This window comes from Bos taurus, chromosome 11, assembly GCF_002263795.3.
Source record: "Bos taurus isolate L1 Dominette 01449 registration number 42190680 breed Hereford chromosome 11, ARS-UCD2.0, whole genome shotgun sequence".
NCBI lineage: Eukaryota > Metazoa > Chordata > Mammalia > Artiodactyla > Bovidae > Bos > Bos taurus.
The window spans coordinates 84,722,294-84,732,021 of NC_037338.1; the positions used below are offsets into that span (position 1 = coordinate 84,722,294).

At 36.6% G+C, this 9,728-nt stretch overlaps 1 long non-coding RNA gene across 1 annotated transcript; it reads right to left on the reverse strand.

Moving 5' to 3' along the window:
• Positions 1 to 428: 428 nt before the first annotated feature.
• LOC132346522 (uncharacterized) lies at positions 429 to 7,918 on the reverse strand. The gene is made up of 2 exons (XR_009496345.1): positions 7,638 to 7,918; positions 429 to 597 (listed from the first exon to the last, which is right to left on the reverse strand). It is a non-coding gene; the product is annotated as an uncharacterized lncRNA (long non-coding RNA).
• Positions 7,919 to 9,728: the final 1,810 nt, after the last annotated feature.

A 9,728-nucleotide genomic window follows, 5' to 3' on the forward strand; every position in this document is an offset into this window, starting at 1 on the left:
TTCTATGACTGTATGTATGTTTCATGTTATTTATTAATATTTTAAGATAATCTGCATTTATCCCTTAATAATACATAATAGTACCAGGACATAGTGCATTATTAATTTTTGAAGTTTTCACTCTTATCCATACATTGCCAGTGCTTATACATAAAATTCTTGTGAATGTCTTAGCCTCTTTCTGAAACCTACTTCTATTATGGCTGTATGTACTAATTTTCTTTCAAGGGACAGCTCTAAGTCATACCCTGCACCCCACTATCATATCTATTCCTATTTAGATATATGTATATAGTATTTTACTCTTTCGAATGCTCATAGTGTTCTTTCCGTGTCTTTTAAAGTTTGCTTTGCGTTAACGTGCATTGCATATTTACCACCACCTTTATTACCATCAGCAATACCAGTGCTACACATTCAACATCCACCCGAGGGCCAACATACTTTATTTCTGTAAGACAGGACTCACATCGTATTAGTTTTGTGCTCCTGAAGTCGAGAATAGTTTCTGGTACATAGTAGAACCCATTAAACTTTTGGCTTCTAATGTGAACGGTCTTATTGAGCTTGTCCTCAAATATGGGGAGAAACAGGATACTGTAAGAATAGTAATAAAGGAAAAGTTAGAGCTCAAGTCCCATTTTGAGTTATACTAGCAATAAAATAATATTCATGTTTACCTAAAATAATTCCACTTTTTATAATACCCAGAGTGTGACTTGCAATTATAATAAAATCGATCATCAATATCTTAACAATTTGCTGTGTATAGATAACAGAGTACATATGACAGGGATCTAGTAAACATGTCATCTTTATAATTTTTGTATCTATTCTATTGTATACTATTTGTTTAGTTTCTCATTCTACTAAAATAATTTTTAACTTTATTTTCTGAAATTTACATTTTTAAAAAGCAATTTTGCTTATGAAAGTGTAGAAGAGAAGATTTTTTGAGGCACCCTACACAAGTGTTTTTAAATATATTTTAAAATTTTTCAAGATAGAAGGAGACTCTCCAGGGACAAAAATAATTATGAACTGAGTGAGGAGTAAGCATAAATGAAATCAAGGGGTTGGACTGAAAACAAAGGCCTATTGTCAGCAAAATAACCCGGAAACTAAGCTTTTAGACAGCTATAAATTAATCCCAGATTAATTCAAGGACACTAGAAAAGAGTAAAATATCTGAGTTGTGACCTCTATTTACCAGTTATAATCAATTTATACTCCCTGTTTTTGTCATACAAAGATAAAAAGAAAACCATATTTAAACTTATGTTGAATAGCATATTTAAACAGGCAAGGTATTTTTATAGAAATAAGAACAAATCCAAAGTGAAAAAGACAAATGACTAATAGATTTAGATAAGCAAAGGACATTAGATTTTATAATAACTCAGTTCAGTTCAGTCGCTCAGTCGTGTCGGACTCTTTGTGACCCCATGGACTGCAGCATGCCAGGCCTCCCTGTCCATCACCAACTCCTGGAGTTTACTCAAACTCAAGTCCATTGAGTTGGTGATGCCTCAAATATTTAAAGAAATAAAAGATGAAGATAAAATAAGAATGTAAGGAAGTATTGAAAATAACAAAATGGATTAAGAATAACATATACAAATTTAGAAATAAAATATATTATCATATCTAAATGTTTTAACGAGGGCCTAATTAAAAGAAGAAATGGAAATAAAATCTGGTTTTGTTGAAAAGACCAGTGAAAGTGATAAATCTTCAGCTAGAATAACCAAGAAAAAAGAAGACACAAATAACCACTATCAGAAATGAAAGACTGAACACTAGTACTGATCCCGTGGGTTATTAAGATAATAAATGAGCCAAAAAGGGTAATAAAAGTTAATAAAGGAATAGTGTGAATAAAACTATGCCCATAAATGTTATAATATAGATGAAATGAACCAATTGTTTGAGAGACTCAAACTACCAAAACTAACAGGAAGATAAATAGATTATTTGGAATATATATTTATATATATATATTCATATATGTATAATAGACATATACATACATATATATTCAATGATTAAGAGTCTTCTAAAAATTAAAGCATATTTGTGTGCCTGAAAAAATTCATTTTTTGACCCTAAACTCTAAGGTGATAGAATAATTTGAATAGAAAACATTATCTTTGAAGTGACTATATAATTGCCCCCAATGACAATAATTTAAAACAGAAAGGCTTCTTTATATTTTGCTGGAAAATTTAAGACTATTTAGCCTCCAATGTAAAAATAAACAGTAGCTAATACATCGGAGAAGGCAATGGCACCCCACTCCAGTATTCTTGCCTGGAAAATCCCATGGACGAAGGAGCCTGGTGGGCTGTGGACGGGGTCGCACAGAGTCGGACCCAACTGAAGCGACTTAGCAGCAGCAGCAGCAGCAATACTTACATAGCACTTTTTATAAACCAGGAATGACTAAGTATTTTGCCTATACTATAGTTGTGCAGTGGTAAAGAATCTGTCTGCCAATGCAGGAGATGCAAAAGATGCAAGTTCAATCCCTGGGTTGGAAACATCCCCTGGAGGAGGTCGTAGCAACCCATGCCAGTATTCTTGCCTGGAGAATTCCATGGACAGAGGAGCCTGGCGGGCTGCAGTCCAAGAGTCCACAGAGGTGGACACAGCTGAGCACACACACATCCCAATAGTTAGCACAGGAGGTAGGGGCTATAATTACTCTTGTTCTACAGATGAGGGAACAGGCACAGGGAAATTTCCAACTCACACCATTAGGAAACAGCAGAACTTGGATGCAAACTTAGGCAAGTGGCTTGCTAATCCAAATTCTTAACTCCCCCAGAAAGGATGGGGCTATACAGGAAGACAAAGACAGTTAAAGGAAACCAAGAAAGTTGTAGTCTAAGCTCATGATCTGATGTGTATAAATTCTCTTTCATGGATTTGATAGCTGCTACCCACTACAGTGTTCTTGCCTGGAGAATCCCAGAGACTAGGAAGCCTGGTGGGCTGTCATCTATGGGGTCGCACAGAGTCGGACACTGAACCGACTTAGCAGCAGCAGCAGCAAGCATTCATTAGCTTATATTTAAAACAATGTTTCTGTCATTTTCTTGTTTTTGGTAAGAAACGGACAGATCCAGCATGTGTTTAGTCTATCGCACTAGAAGCAGCATTAGGAAAATTTAGCCCATACAGAGCAAAGAATGTCTTTCTGTTGCCTTCACAAAATGAATGACAACTTGGCAGGGTGTAAAATTCTTGGAACACAAAGTTTTTCTCTAAAATCTCTATATATGTTACTAGAATCTGGCATCTGATTTCCTGACCAAATTTACATCCTTTATTTTCTCTTAGCTTGTGGTTTTATGATGTCTCTCCTTAACTTATCCTAGATTTTGAGAAAATGACAATTTATAAATATTGCTCAAATATCAATTGTGTATTAGATACATTGTCAGCATGGTAGTAATCAACCAATTCATGTTACCCTTTTTTGTGATATGAATATTGTCACTCAGACTTTCTGTTTTGATTCGGTATATCATTGTTCCAGTGTTTTTATTTAATTGTGTGACTTTTCTTTCAGCTGTGCCTACTGAAATCAGCATAGAGTTCCAGTTTAAGATTGCCTTTTTGACTGGCTTTGTCAGATGTTCCCAGGCTCTTTTGTCAGTGTATTAGGAACAGGGAGGCAGAAGCCAGTAAGACAAGAAACAATCAATAACCAGTTAGATTCAGGTATATCAGACTAGTGATTGCTTTTTACTTAGTCTAAGGATATAGTTTTACTGATGTCGAACTTGGCTCTTTGTAGATATTTCCTTAAATAGAAAAAAATAAGTGCATAGTTAGCTTTTAAAAATCCAGAATGATGACACAAACTGAAGCATAACAGGGCTGTGGCACAGCAAAAATTAAGCATGTTAGAATCAGCAAGGTCATCCTTGCACAGACTGTATTAATACCAGCTGTGTGTTTTCATTATAGACTCTAAGGCACCTTGGGAAGCAAAACTGGGACAAGCTAAATATGTTTCTATTCTCAGTAGCCACACAATTAAAGCTGGCTTTCAAGATTCTTAGTTAAATAAATCTGGATATAAATCTAGCCTAGCAATGGGCAAACTTTGTCCAGCCTCATCCATACTGTTTTGGCCAAATTTTTCTGTTTATAGCAGGTGTTTAACCAAGGAAATTGGCCTATTTATCTGGACATGGATAAAAACATAAAGAACTAAGCATGTTCTTACCTCTCCACCAACCTTCTGCTCACCAGTGCACGTCACTAAGATCCCATTCTAATTCAGAAATTATTTTTCTCAAGAGTGATGTAACTAACCATGGACATGTATATGATGACTTCAAGACAGTAATTTTCAGTACTTAATCTGTTAGTAGGTGTCCGTTTGAGAGACACATTTGAGTTGAGCTTTGGGTTCAACTGGTTTTAAAGCAAAACCAGCCCACAACTCAATACTCGATCTGTATGCAGGTCAAGAAACAACAGTTAGAAGCAGACATGAAACAACAGACTGGTTACAAATTGGGAAAGTAGCATGACAAGGCTGTATATTGTCACCCTGCTTATTTAGCTTATATAAAGAGTACATCATTCAAAATGCTAGGCTGGATGAAGCCCAAGTTAGAATCAAGATCGCTGTGAGGAATATCAGTAATCTCAGATACACAGATGACACCACCCTAATGGCAGAAACTGAAGAGGAACTAAAGAGCCTCTTGATGAAGGTGAAAGAGGAGAGTGAAAAGCTAGCTTAAAACTCAGTGTTCTAAAAACAAAGATTATGGCCTCTGGTCCCATCACTTCATGGCAAATAGATGAGGAAATGATGAAAACAGTGACAGACATCTTTTTCTTGGGATCCAAAATCACTGCAGATAATGACTGAAGCTGTGAAATTAAAAGACGCTTGCTCCTTGGAAGAAAAGCTGTGACTAACCTAGACAGCATACTAAAAAGCAGAGACATTGCTTTGCCAACAAAGGTCCATCTAGTCAAAGCTATGGTTTTACCAGTAGTCATGTATGAATGTGAGAACTGGACCATAAAGAAAGTTGAGCATGGAAGAATTGATGCATTTGAACTGTGTTGTTGGAGAAGATTCTTGAGAGTCCCTTGGACTGCAAGGAGATCAAACCAGTCAATCCTAAAGGAAATCAGTCCTGAATATTCATTGGAAGACTGATGCTGAAGTTGAAGCTCCAATATTTTGGCCACCTGATGTGAAGAACTGACTCACTGGAAAAGACCCTGCTGCTGGGAAAGACTGGAGTCAGAAGGAGAAGGGGACGACAGAGGATGAGATGGTTGGATTGCATCACCGACTCAATGGACATGAGTTTGAGCATACTCTGGGTTTTGGTGATGGGCAGGGAAGCCTGGAGTGCTGCAGTCCATGGTGTCACAAAGAGTCGGGCACAACTGAGCAACTGAACTGAACTGAACTGAAAGCAAAATAGGAGTGGCAAGGAATACATGCATGTGGGGTTTATAATCACAGAAAAATAAGAAACTTTATTCAGAACTGTTGCAGTACTAGTGTATTCTTTAAATAATTTTAAGTCATGTGTTTTGCCAGTAAGTCCATCTTCTCTACAAAATAGCTGAGGAAATTCAGGATCATCACAGTTGAGTTACTTGTCATAGATGATGCTGAATTAAGTGCCTGAATTGGGAATATAATTTATATAAAATAACTCTGACTGAAACATTTGTCACTCCATTAATCTCTAGGCTCAATTCACCTAATCTGGTTGATGAAGTAGTTTCTCCCCTCATGTAAAACCATTTAAAATTGTGATCAGCACTTAAAAGCAGAAAATCCTTCTTTGATCAAGCAAATTTACTTCTAAGCCTTCCAAGGTATTGCAATGTGCTATGTTTTTTCTGACTTCTTCATTTACCATGCTGAGTACATTGCATCCTTTCACTGAATGCCATCAAAATACCTTATAACAATATTTGCATTACTTGGATAACTCAGTTACCTAATGGTTATGGCTGCTGATTTCAAGTTAATTTTAAATTGAAATTAGTAATTAATTGATATATTTCAAATTCATTTATAAAGCAAATGTTTATAATTAACCACCTTTTGGAAGTTATATACAAAATTTTTATTTTTAGATTCTTATTACATCTATATATGTATTTTGGTACCATGTAAAACTGTCTGTCTGTATACACTCACATATATTAAATGGTCAAAGACATATCAAATACATGTAAACAAATAAGAAACTCATAACTGCAGTAATTATATCAGATATAGTAACACCCTACCAAGTGCCATTTTCTGTATGTAACATATTTAAGTATTTACTCTATATACACATTTCAATGCTACTGGACTAGAACAATTTTTTCGTTTTACGTATGTAAAATTTAGAAAGGTTAATTAACCTGACTGATTTCACATAGCCAAGCAGTGCTGCTCCAGATATTCAAATTCAATCTTACCTGACTTTGCAACTCACATGTCCTTCATTTCACTGCCCTTTTAGGGCATAGACTCTGTTATTACATCTTAGTAAAATACGTATACAGTCCTAACAGGTATAAAGCAAATTAAGTACAGTTTTGTGACCTGATTCACTCAAATCAACAGTAATCCCTTCTCATATTTCATGCTAGAGCTAAAGCAAATTATCTCAACTTTGAAATGGCATCACTTTTTCAACAACTATTAGAATTTTATTTTTGTACCTCCTGATGCTCCGTGTAATAAATGAGTTAGATTTGAAAGAAGAGTCCATTTGTAGAAAACCATACAGATCTACTTCTGACATTATCTCCCAAGAACAAATGTTTCTACATTTCCTTACACTATCAAAACAAACATACAAAAAAAAAGATGTCTTCAATACGTCTTGGTGATTAAATCTTAGATATGAATAAGTGGGGAAACACTACAAAAGCAGACACACTGAAAAACTACTAGAATATGGTTAGGATGGTGATGTGACTGAGAAGTCCAAACATAGGCACAATATGGAAAAGACTGGGATATCTGAGTGTGTTGTTGACTCAAGGGGAGACATCTAATGCACTCCCATATCTCTGAATGATTGTCATGTGCACACCACGTGCTGTGTCATCCCATCAATCTCACGTGGAGAGATATCTTAAGAAGCAAGTGTTGACATAACCATTGTGAAGAATGATGAGCACCCTCTGGTGGTCAAGTGGTCACTCTGATGGTCAAGTGGAATCTGGATAACAAAAAGTCAACCAGAATCATGTACCCAAGGCTGGAGGTGTTTTCTTTTTTATTTTCTTTCCATTATTCATCTACAAATTGCAAGATATACATTTAGAGTATAGGAGTCAGATTTGATTATATACCTTTCAATTCAAATCCTGACAGTCCCCTAAACTTTCAACACAAGACAAATACACTGATTCTAAACCGTAAGAGATTACACCTAGTATTCCAGGCATGAATAGGATGACATTTATTAACTCTCTTGAAAAATGAAAGATAAAGGTGTGTGCAGAAAATAGAAACACAATTTTGACCTGTAGTTTGAACCTGAAACTGCTTAGGAACTAATGAACTCAGTTAAAGCAACGCTGAGATACTCTGACACTTATGAAGATAATTTTCTTGGAGCTTTTTCTTAGGACTTTACCTTTCACATGCATTTCGCAGGCTGTTCCAATCTTTCCTTTCTTCAGGATGTTTTTATTGCCTCTCATTGTTTATGTACTTGTAGCTTGGTAGGCTGCAGTCCATGGGGTCACTAAGAGTCGGACACGACCGAGCGACTTCACTTTCACTTTCCACTTTCCACTTTCGTGCATTGGAGGAGGAAATGGCAACCCACTCCAGTGTTCTTGCCTGGAGAACCCCAGGGACGGGGGAGCCTGGTAGGCTGCCGTCTATGGGGTCGCACAGAGTCGGACACGACTGAAGTGACGCAGCAGCAGCAGCAGCAGCAGCAGCTTGGATTTTAGAAAGTGTTCTTATTTTCCATAGTTTGACTCTCACTTATCTCTAGGGACTCAGCTGTCATTCTTTTTAAATTTTCCTGTTTCTCTGGCTTCTTTAAATAAAGACCTCACTCTATAGAGTGCCATTTACTGGGACATCAATCTGGGGGATCTTTCTTTTGCAGGGTATTTTTATGTCCATCCTGGACCCTTGAGTAGTAAGAACAAGTTTTATACATCAACTTATATCAATTATTTCAATACATGATATAAAGTTCATAAAAACTTGAAGTATAGTTGGGATTAGTGAAAAGTCATTCTTTCAGTGTTCACTGTCTGTGTACTCCAATTTATCTTAAGTTCCCTGTAAAAAGGATTTTTGTTGTGTTCTTAATGATGGACTGGATGACTATGGTGTTGAAGCAGACTCTTGAGAGTCCCTTAGACAGCAAGAAGATCCAACCAGTCCATGTGAAAGGAAATCAGTCCTAAATACTCGTTGGAAGGACTGATGCTGAAGCTGAAACTCCAATACCTCGGCCACCTGATGCGAACAACTGACTCATTGGAAAAGACGCTGATGCTGGGAAAGACTGGAGTCAGAAGGAGAAAGGGATGACAAAGGATGAGATGGTTGGATGGCATCACCAACTCAATGGACATGAGTTTGAGTAAGCTCCGAGAGTTGGTGATGGACAGGGAAGCCTGGCATACTGCAGTCCATGGGGTCGCAAAGAGTTGGACATGACTGAGCGACTGAACTAAACTGAATTGAAACAGGATTTTTGATGTATTCTTAATGATTTAGTTTAAATCTCTCCAGGTGAATGTCAAAATTCTAACAGTTATTTCCTCCCCAAAGAGAAGAGTCTGTACTTCAAAGGCAAAATGAAATGATAAATAACATCTGTTGGGTTTATGTTTTGAAGAGGTGATTTCTTGGAAGAGAATTATAAAGGGCAGAGAAAGAAAACCTTCATTTGTATATTAATGTTTTCTAAACTGGCTTATTGAGCACAAAACAATTTTTGCTTAATATGTCTGTCTATCTGTCACTATCTATCTTTTCATTATCAGAGTAATATGAATTGGAAAACTGGGGTGGGTCTTGGAGAGTACAGGGAAAAAAGGGCAGAGTAGATTATTATGCTCCACTACTAGATCTGAGATGGTACTAGAGTGACTTGAAAGGTTTTCAAACTTTTTTTTTCTTTTCTTTTAGTTCAAATGACCAAAGTTGCAGCCTTAGGTGGGGAGTTGAAAGACAAAGAAATTTTGAATGTGGACTTCAACACGCATTTGGAATTCATACCAAAATGAGAATCAGAAATCTAAAACCTTTGCCCAAAAAAGTTGAGTAATCATGATCTAACCTGACCTTGAAAAATAAATGCTTTATTCTCTGAGATTTATGATGAAAAGTGTGGGGTTGCAGAAATAGAGCACAACAAATATTTGAGTTCCCAGATTAATTTCATGGTGTTTCTAGATGAAGAGCCTCTTGGCAGCAAAAGTGCAAATGAGTAACTGGGATACTAAAAGATAGGTATATGGCTTTCCAGATTATAGGAGCAAACATAAGCCGGCAACAGGGTGCCAGCCATAATACAAAGAGAAAATGCATCCCAAGAAAGCAATGATTATGCACGTAGAGAGAAGTTCAATCAATGTTGCCAAAAGGGCAATGCACAGTAGAGGAAAAAGCAAGGTGGGCACATATCCAGGCATATGGAAACAGCATTAATTTGGGATCCAACCTGTGTGATATTCACTGCTCACATACCACTTGC